The sequence below is a fragment of the Pinus tabuliformis genome, chromosome X (genome assembly GCF_031772625.1).
Source record: "Pinus tabuliformis cultivar Carrire ecotype Pingquan chromosome X, CPIR1, whole genome shotgun sequence".
Classification (NCBI taxonomy): Eukaryota; Viridiplantae; Streptophyta; class Pinopsida; order Pinales; family Pinaceae; genus Pinus; species Pinus tabuliformis.
This window is the reverse complement of record NC_142308.1, coordinates 74,267,147-74,277,243: the sequence shown is the minus strand read 5'-3', so window position 1 is coordinate 74,277,243 and position 10,097 is coordinate 74,267,147. Positions and strand designations below refer to the sequence as shown.

The window sequence follows — 10,097 nt, the reverse complement described above, 5'->3', positions numbered from 1 at the left end:
GAGGCTGCATCCTGTTACCATAGGGATACATACTGGTTTAGAATCTTCCATGCCATATTTATTCAAGATCTGCTTGAGGTACTTGGTTTGTGATAGAAAAATACCATCTTCATTTTGTTGAACTTGTAAACCAAGAAAATAAGTGAGCTCACCAAGTAGGGACATTCCAAATTCTTTTTGCATTACCAAAGCAAAGTTTTGAGTCATGGCTTCTTCATTGCTACCAAAAATGATATCATCAACATACACAACAAGTATTAGCAATTTATCATTGTCAATTTTTATATATAGATTGCTATCAGCTGATCCTTTTGAAAAACCTTGTTGATGAAGGTATTTGTCAAGATGATAATACCGGGCCCTTGGAGCTTGTTTTAGACCATAGAGAGCTTATATGAGTCTGCATACAAGTTTTGGATCATTTCCAAGGATGAATCTGTCTATTTGCTCAATATATACTTCTTCTTCCAAGTCTCCATTAAGAAAGGAAGATTTCACATCCATTTGATATACTTTGAACTTTCGAAAGCTAGAAAGAGCAAGAAACATTATTATGGCTTCAAGTCTAGTAACAGGTGCAAAAGTTTCTTCAAAATCTATACCTTCTTGTTGAGCACACCCTTTACAAACAGGTTTGGCCTTATTTCTAATAACTTCTCCATTTTCATTCAGCTTGTTTTTGAAAATCCATTTGGTTCCTATGACATTCTTATCATTAGGTCTGGGAACCAATTCCCAAGTATTATTCTTTTCAATATGCTCAATTTCTTCATTCATGGCCTTGACCCAACATTCATCTTTGCATGCTTCATTGACATTTTGCAGTTCAACAGAGGAAAGCAATGCTAGATAACTTGAAGCTTCTGTAATAGTTCTTCTTGTCTGCACACCTGCTTCTTTCTGCCCCAAGATTTGAGTCTCTGGATGATTCTTCTGAACATACCTGGATGGAGTCTTTTCTTCTACCCTTATCTGTTCTTCTGGTGCCTCATTGGTTTCTTGTTCTTCAGAATTAGTTTGATTTGATGTGGAAGGATAGTCCTCATCTTCTTCATAATCTTTAGTTTTTACTTGCTTTGGATTTTTGCCTGCTTCATGAACCACAACATCAATACTTTCGACAATTTTCCCAAGCCTTTTATTATAACACTTATATCCTTTACTTCAGGAAGAGTAACCAAGGAGAATGCCTTCATCTGCTCTAGGTTCAAACTTGCCAAGTTTTTCATCAGTCCTTCTGATGTAACATTTGCTTCCAAAAACTTTGAAGTATTTTATAGTAGGAGTCTTACCATACCACAGCTCATGAGGAGTTTTAGTGCTGTTTACCCAGACGTTTGTTTTGTTGATAATAGTGATGACAACAAATGCAGCTTCACCCCAGAAGGTTGCAGGAGTTCCAGAATCATCTAGCATAGCACGAGCCATTTGTTGATCAATTCTGTTCATCCTTTCTAGCACTCCATTTTGCTGAGGAGTTCTTGCTATAGAGAATTCCCTTCTTATTCCATGTTCTTCACAGAAGTCAAAGAATTCATTCGAGGTCAATTTCCCTCCTCGATCAGACCTAAGGCATTTGATTTTGGAATCTGATTCATTTTCAACCAAAGCTTTGAAGGCTTTGAACTTTTCGAAAGCTTCGTCTTTATGCTTTAGAAGTCCTATCCAACACATTCTGGAAAAGTCGTCAATGAACAATATAAAGTATTCTTCTCCACGAGGTGACTTTTTCCTAGATGGACCACATAAATCAGTGTGAACAAGTTCAAGAGGCTTACTAGCTGATCCTTCCTTCTCAGGGAAATGTGCTCTAGTTTTCTTACCAAATTGACATGATTTGCATATTGTATTTTCTGGAATGCTGATATCTGGAAGATCACGAACATCCTTGTATCTGCATGCTTTTCTTATTTGAGGGAAGCTTAGATGCCCCAATCTTTTGTGCCATAGCCAGTGTTCATCATTTTTGCTTAGGTAGCACTGTTTTTGTCCCCCCTTGAGTATGTACAGGTTGTTTGGAGTTCTTACACCTTTGATCACTGTTTCTCTTGTATCAAGCTCACGAAAAACACATCCATTTGATCGAAATACTACCTCATTTCCTTGATCACACATTTGACTGACACTCAATAGATTATGCTTTAGACCATCTACATACATAACATTCCCAACTTTAACTTTTTCTTTTAAGAGAATGGAGCCTTTACCTTTTATGACTGCAAGAGTGTCATTACCAAATGAGACCTTCTTTTCCTTTTCTAAGGTATTATATGACTGAAGTTTTTCTTTATCACCTGTCATGTGTTTCGAGCATCCACTGTCGATGTACCACTGATTTTCTTGTCCTTCTGCATACAAGGCTATACCACATCTTTTTGTTTGTGATTCTTTCTTTCTCCATGTTTTGGGACCCAATGAAGCTTGCTCCTTCTGAGATGTTTGCCGAAATTTACTCCTGCATTCAAAATCTTCATGACCGAAGTTGTTACAAATAGAGCATTCTATTTCATTTTCAAGAGCAGAAAAGTTATTGTACGTCCTCTTCATGATCCCAGTCAAATTACTTTGATTTTGTGCTTCTCTAGTCATGATGGTCTTGTAAGCAACACATTCAGTAACTTTGTGTCTAAAGTTATGACATGAAAAACATTGGCCATTAAAGAAATTCCTGCGATTATCGAATCTACTGACCTGATGATTGTAGTTTCCATTGACATTCATTCTTGAAGCAAAATGATTTACCTGAGGTAGGTTGTAGCTTTTGTTCATCCTTGAAGTAGATTGAACCTGATTTACCTGGTGATTTGCTCTATTCTTTTGCTGACAATTGTTAACCTATTCATTTCTCCTTACTGCATCAAGATAGCTTTTGGAGGTTGATGGCTTCTGTGCTTGAGATGCTTCTTTTGTATATCCAAGACCTGTCTTTATCATAGGAGAATGCTACACTTTGATAATTTCATCTAAAGTTTCTGATCCTTTAGCAAATCTAAGATTGAGAGCTTTTGTTTTCTCAATATCTTTTCTTAGACCCACAATTTCACACTCTAACTTTTCATTATGTTTTTCCCTTTCAGCAAGTTGGAATATCAAAGTATCTATAATCATACTCTTTTCTTCTAAACATATTTTAAGTTTAGAAATTTCTTCATAGAGACCATCTTCATCTAAAGCATCCAAGAAATCATCATCTTCAAAAGCCATAAAAAATCCATAATCATTACGATGTTCATCTTCATCACTATTTGATAAACCATCGCTATATTCATGTGTATAGTAGCTCTTCTTACTTACATTCTATTTTCTATTCCATTGTCCGGCTCCTTACCTTTATCCAGCTTATCTTTATGAGGACATTTGGTTGCATAATGACTGACTCTTCCACAAGCAAAGCATTTGAAAGGAAGTTTACCTCTGAATCTTCCAGAACCCCGTTGAAGGTTCTTGACAAGTTTTCTTCTTCCTCTCCTTTTGAAATGTGTCCTGATTCATTGAGTTCTTCTCTTCCTGAAGCCTTGAATGCAGCTTCTCTCATATCTGATGGACCCCCTTTTCTCATTTCAAAAGCAGTTAGGATTCCGTGCAGCTGTGTCATAGTAATACTCTGAAGATTCTGCTTTTCTTCTATGGTAGAAACTTTTGATTCAAACTTAGAAGACAGGGATCTCAAAACCTTTTCAACTATAGTAACTTCTTTTATCTCTTCACCCAAGTTTTTCATGCGATTAACAATCTCATCTATACGTAAGAAGTAATTAGCTATACTTTCATCATTGTGCATTTTGAGAGTTTCATATTGAATTCTGAGAGATTGTAGTTTTGCACGTTTTACCTAATTGTCTCCTTCATAGCTTAGAACGATCTTGTCCCACATTTCTTTGGTGGTTTTGAGCTACATAACCTTGATAAATTCTGATTGTGACAGACTCCCCAATAATGTGTTGATGGCCTTGGCATTTGTTTCATACTACTTTTTACCTGCAGTATCTGTACGAATTGCTGATGGAAATGTGTATCCTCCTCCCACGATTTCTCAAACATCTGTTCCAAGCGATTGAAGATAGGCTGCGGTTCTTACCTTCCAATAGACAAAGTTGCTCCCATTGAAGATTAGTGGTCTAATGGATCCCTCTCTTTCATAGGTACTCATGATGATAGATCTTCCTTCAAGCGATAAAGCTTCTTCTAAAGGACCTGCTCTGATACCAATTGTTGTAAATAATACTGAGGGGGGGGTGAATCAGTATTATCAATTTAACAATTTTACATTTCGATATGCAAATTTATATACACTACTTCTGTTAATGAATCTTGCGTGTATATGCAATTATGTTTAGAGAATCCAGCGTATATCTTTCAAACTTATAATTTGGTTAGTTGATCCTTAATCTATGTATCAGAACCATATAAACAGTAACCAGCTGTAATAAACAGAACAAGCAATCACACACATGAACACAAGATATAAGGTGGAAACCCAATGTGGGTGAAAACCACCTACTGCAATCGTCTCTATCTTTCTTTAAAAAGAAACTTATCTTTACAAATTTTGTACTGGTGCAGTCTTATAATAGTATGCAGGCTTCTACTTGCAGAAGGCTACAACCTTCTCTTGTTCTCCAGCTTCTCCTGGAAGGGAGCTACAACCCCCTAGCTATTGTACTAATTGATGTGTATACTAGTATGTAGGTGTTGACCTACAGAAGGCTACAACCTTCTCTTTTCTTCCAGCGACCACGTTTCATAAATTTTCAGACTGGATCCATCAATAACATCAATCAAACATCAAATATATCTGCATCAATCAATCTCGTTTGCACCAACCAAAACTGAATCAAACAATCACTTTTCTGAATGCTATAACCAGAACAAAGTAACAGTAACCAGAACCCAATGCAGAACCCAAAACACTATAACAACAAACAGAAGTAGCTAAAACATATTTTATGAGACATACGCTACTTCAATGTGTTGAACCTGCATTCATACGCTGTTATCTGAAGGCAGACCTGCGTATACGTTGTTTTGAAATGCGAAACTAGCGTGTATACGTGCCTTTGCTATACTGAACCTGCATATAGATCTGTAAAAGATGATTTAACCTTTACAACTATTTAGACATCGGTTATACCCAGATCATCAGATTTACAGATTATGAAATTTGCCAATTATAAAATATCAAAACCACACAAAGATACTTCTCTTCAAGCCTAAAGATCTTGACTGATCAATAGAACATATCCTTCTTCAAGCGCTCAGGTTCCTCCTTGATTCAAATCCAGCTATGCACCATAACCCAATGACCAGTATTGTAGATCTTGCTCTTCATTAGATATTCAATACTTGAGTGCCTTTGCCTAATGATCTCGTCCTTCTTTTATAGACTTAGGACTTACTTAATACCATGGTCCAAAACCACTTTAGAATCAATACCTTGGACCAAATACCTGGGGTCAATACTTCAGACAAGATACCTTAGACTAATACCATGGGTCAAAATACCAAGGACCAAATACAATGGACCAAAACCAAGTTTTCCAACATGTACACACTTTTCCTTGCGTGAAAGTGCATGTATATGCATACATGCCTTTTGGTCTGCTAACCCACGTGTATACGCGGTTTGGTCAAGGGAAACCTATGTATACCTCTTTTTCCTTCATTCTGTGATCCTGAACTGTGATTTGTCATTTGAGTGAGTTTCCATCAAGGACAAAACCTGTGTCATAGCGCCAAACCTGTGTCATAATGCCAACAATATAAAACCATACATTGACATAAGGGTTATTTGATTTTCATACTTGAACCATTCAATACAATCTTACATACAACAAATTATATTTTAAACGCTAAAAAAAAGGAAGAGAATTCACCAACAAATATTATGAGTGACCCCTGCAATTCCCTAATCCGTTTTTTATAATATTTCAATTGATTCTTCATTCTAGCCATGAAGGACAAAAAGTCTAAGATGAATCAACGAACATGGTTGGCATGAGGTCAGTGAAAATCAATAAGCTTGGTGCTTCTTGGATTTACCACAACGATATGGCACTCTACATGGTGGACACATTAGTCACTAACATTGCTTTAGAAACACCTTGCAAGATTCAATATCATCGATTTAAAATAAGTGTTATATTATAAGATAAAATTCTAAGAGAAACCTAAAAAGACAATTGTCAATTTTCTAAAACAAAAATGATAAATCATTCCAAATCAAGAACACTAGTTGTTTTGAAAATGCAGTTCTTACAACTAGACGTAGGGGGGAATTCCTTTCAATAATACCTCTTAAGAGCTTTGTATACATGGCTACTCTTTTGCAACAATGCATATGGCTTCCCTTGTGAGACTCTATCTCTATAAGAATATATAAGGTTTTCCCTTGTGTGACTACAAAAGAGTGGAAGATGGAAAAGTTGTAAAATTCCATGGGCATAATAAGTGGAAGAGCGTGAAAAAATATCAGAACTTATATTATAAAAATTAATACCATGACCGATCTAGTAATGACACTAGGCCTCTAAATTAAAATTTTCAAAATTAAGAACATGGAGCTAATTTAATGAAGGACCTTCATATTAAAGTTTAAAATTTTAACTAAAATGAGCTAGGATCTTAATGGATATAATCTACTTGAAGCTGAATGTAGCTATAAATTCCAAAACTATCATAAAGAAGTTTAACCATAAATTCAAATCGAACCAATATCTTTTTGAAATATGAACTTTAATTTTGAAATTGAATAGGTCAAGACTCAAATATATATTCCATGGTTACTAGCCATCCACATTCTCACTGTGGTTGAGAAATCTGAACCCACTAGTAACTGCACATTATTTTTTTATTTATTTTTAGTTTGAAATGGATGGAAGGATTTCAACACTCAATCACAGATGGTGGAGGACGTATATTGCAAAATGACAGGTCGTAAGGATATTCTCTAACAATGGCGAGCAGTTGATTGTCGAATCCCATTTTGTTGTCCTCTGTTTAACACTCCACGGTTTTGAATTTGGTATCCTTGGTGGCTACCACTAGTATGCCAGTATTAGTTTCTTATGGAGGAATGAAGTTTCAGACGACTTGAGCCCACAGGATGAAGGTAAAAAGTTTCAACAAATTCTTCCATCCATTTAGTGGACCGAAACATACATATATTATATAACTACCCAAAGTATCCAAAGAAGTAGAAAATGCCTCAAAATCGCCTCATTTCAAGCCCCTGAACATCTCAAAATCCCCAAGGTCTTGAAAGAAAATTCACATTTCTTCCAATTTTCAACTTCCTTAAACCTTAAAAGCCCTAAACAAAGGAACAAATAACCAACAATAAAAATAAATAAAGGCTTTAATTTTAGTTACCAAATGTGAATTATTCCTTCATTCTTCGGGGATCTCATCCTCTCCTTCGCCGATCTCATCTTGGACATCCTTCAGATCCTTTCCTTCCACCATGCAACCGATGAATATGCATGTGCCCAGAATATCCTTCACCATGGAGCTCAGCCTCATAACCCTAGTGATATAAATGACATCAATGAGGGAGATATTTCCATTGTGTTTGATGTTCTCTGTCTTCTTCCTATCTCTCTCAGGATCCTTAAGTTCTTTTATGACCAGGGCAGCCGCAATCAACACCATAATGACCTTGGCCTACTTGGTCTAAATGGTGAGCTTTACCATGACCCTCAAAACCTTCTAGCCCTTTGTTATTTCCTTTGAAATTTCTTCTCTAATCTTCTTGGGCGACAGACCTAAAGGAGCAATCTTAGTAGCCAGAGACGAATCAACTCCCACTTCGCCCTCTGTGAATCTCAAACCCTTTTAGTCCTTTGCTGTTTCCATTGCAATGTACTCTCTAATATTCTTATGCAACAGACCCAGAGGACCAATTTTAGGGGACAAAGATGAAGCATCTCCCACTTCATCCCCCATGACCCTCACGTACACTTTGACCACTTGGGAAGGATCGATCTTGGGAGGCATGGATACATTAGAGGAATTTTGAGATCTAAAATGGACCCCTAAGAAAAATTTACAACCAAAATAAACTTTATAAGAACCAATAGGATTCAATATGATGATGTCAACCATGGGGGATGATTCACAATATTTGGAGTAAAAAAGTAAAAAAATAATAAAATAATAAAACTACTTTTTCAACTCGTATTTTCAACTTATCTCCCTAATGTTTTACTAAAATTTCAAGAGGGATTACTTGTTGGATGCAAACTTTAATTCCTCATCCAAATAGTACTCATGTTGCATACTTTCGATGGACCTTGCTACATGAAAAATGGGAAATAATTGAAAAAATATGATTGTAATCACTTTTTTTCACGTATTTCTTATTTTTCGTGTAGTAGGGTCCATAGAAAGTATGAAACATGGGTACTCCTTGAATGGGGAATCAAGTTATGCATCCAATGAGTGTTCCCACTCAAAATTTGAATAAACCCATAGGGAGATAAGTTGAAAATACGAGTTGAAAAAGTAGTTTTTTCTTTTTCGTCTCTAAAATCTGATGATGTAATCTAATATTATTTTATAATTTCCTTAGGAGGCCTATTTTAGACCTCAAAATTCCCTAATTTCAATTTTTTTCAAAAAACACTAGAGTCTTCAATTATCTGCTAATGGTTGTTGTCGCCCTTTGCAAATCTAAATCCCCCTATCACCAAATCTGAATTAAGAGGCATGTTGTTAATTATTTCAGAAAATAATAGAGTCTTTGATTGTCTGCTATTGGCTTCTTCCACCCTCTACAAATCTAAATGCCCCTATAGTTAAATCTGAATTGAGAGGCATGATTGTCAATCTTTTCAAAAAAATCTAGTCTTTGATTCCTTGCTACTAGTTGTTGCCGCCGTTTGCAAATCTGAATCCCCCTATCTCCAAATCCAAATTAATAAAAATTGCAAATGAAATTATTGGTTCTAAATATGGATCTATTGTATCTAGAACGGGTTGTGCATATTTATCTGAGCTTAGGATAGGAAGGAGTTCTAGCTCTAACCCTCTCAATATATTGATCTAGCTCTAACTAAAACCTTTCAAACAGTTGCTTCTATGGGTGTTGGTAAGACTCAATCAATGGATCCTAGAATTGGATGTGCTAATAAGGCCCCTGCCACTGATGCAGTTGGTCAACTATCTACCCCTTGCAAATCTAAATCCCCTTATCCATGAATCCAAATTAATAGAAAATGCAAATGATAGGGATTTTTTCGTTTGTCTTAATTTAAGATAATTACATACGACTTGAACCCACAGAATGATGGTAAAAACATTAATTTTCCTTTGCCTTAATTTAAGAAAATGAAAAATTTATCTTATGTTTTTAATAGAAAATTATAATTTCATCTTAAATAAATGTGTTAAAACATCCCTTTTGCAGTAGTGATTGTACACAATTTATTAAAAATGGTTTAATGTGAAGAGCTCTGCAACATCACAACATTACAAGAGCCATGAGAGGAGCATCCACCACCTGTCAACAACATGTAGGATGTTATATCACATTGTATGCCAAATGTTACGCCTAGTCAAGCTTAACGACTATGACACCAAACTATTTCATTAGAAGAAACAAACAATACTATTGGGAGCATTGAATTGTGGTTAGGGTCACATCATCATCCCCTCTTTTAAAACTAGTCGATCCTACATAAGCATAAATGTAAACCTATTTTTTTAGGGAAAGAGGGCTGATTTGTTTTATCTTACTTTTGCTATAACCCTACAAGTTTTTAGGGTTCCTGTTTTGAATTTGGGGCCATACAAGGTTGTAAATTCAAAACCCTCTCCATGTCCCTTGAATTATATATTTGGCGAGAACTGTATGAGGGTCGAAAGGTGGCATTTTTATATTTATGTTGTAGAATATTGCAATCACACTATTCATATTTGTAGGGTTGGCAACTCGAACCCCACAGGCCAAGAGAGGGTTTATCCAATTATAATAATTTTCCTTGTTAGGTCCTTATAATAGTAGTGTAGCCCCCTTATTGTTATTGTTAGTGTAACCCCCTTATTGTTTTTGTTGTGCCCATGTAGCCCCCATATTGTTATTGTGGTGCCCCATAGAAACC

General features: G+C 35.8%; 1 pseudogene; it reads right to left on the bottom strand.

Annotated features, from left to right (window-relative positions):
* Window positions 1-7,386: 7,386 nt before the first annotated feature.
* Window positions 7,387-7,992, bottom strand: LOC149138422 (large ribosomal subunit protein uL11y-like; annotated as a pseudogene).
* Between the last annotated feature and the right edge of the window lie 2,105 nt (window positions 7,993-10,097).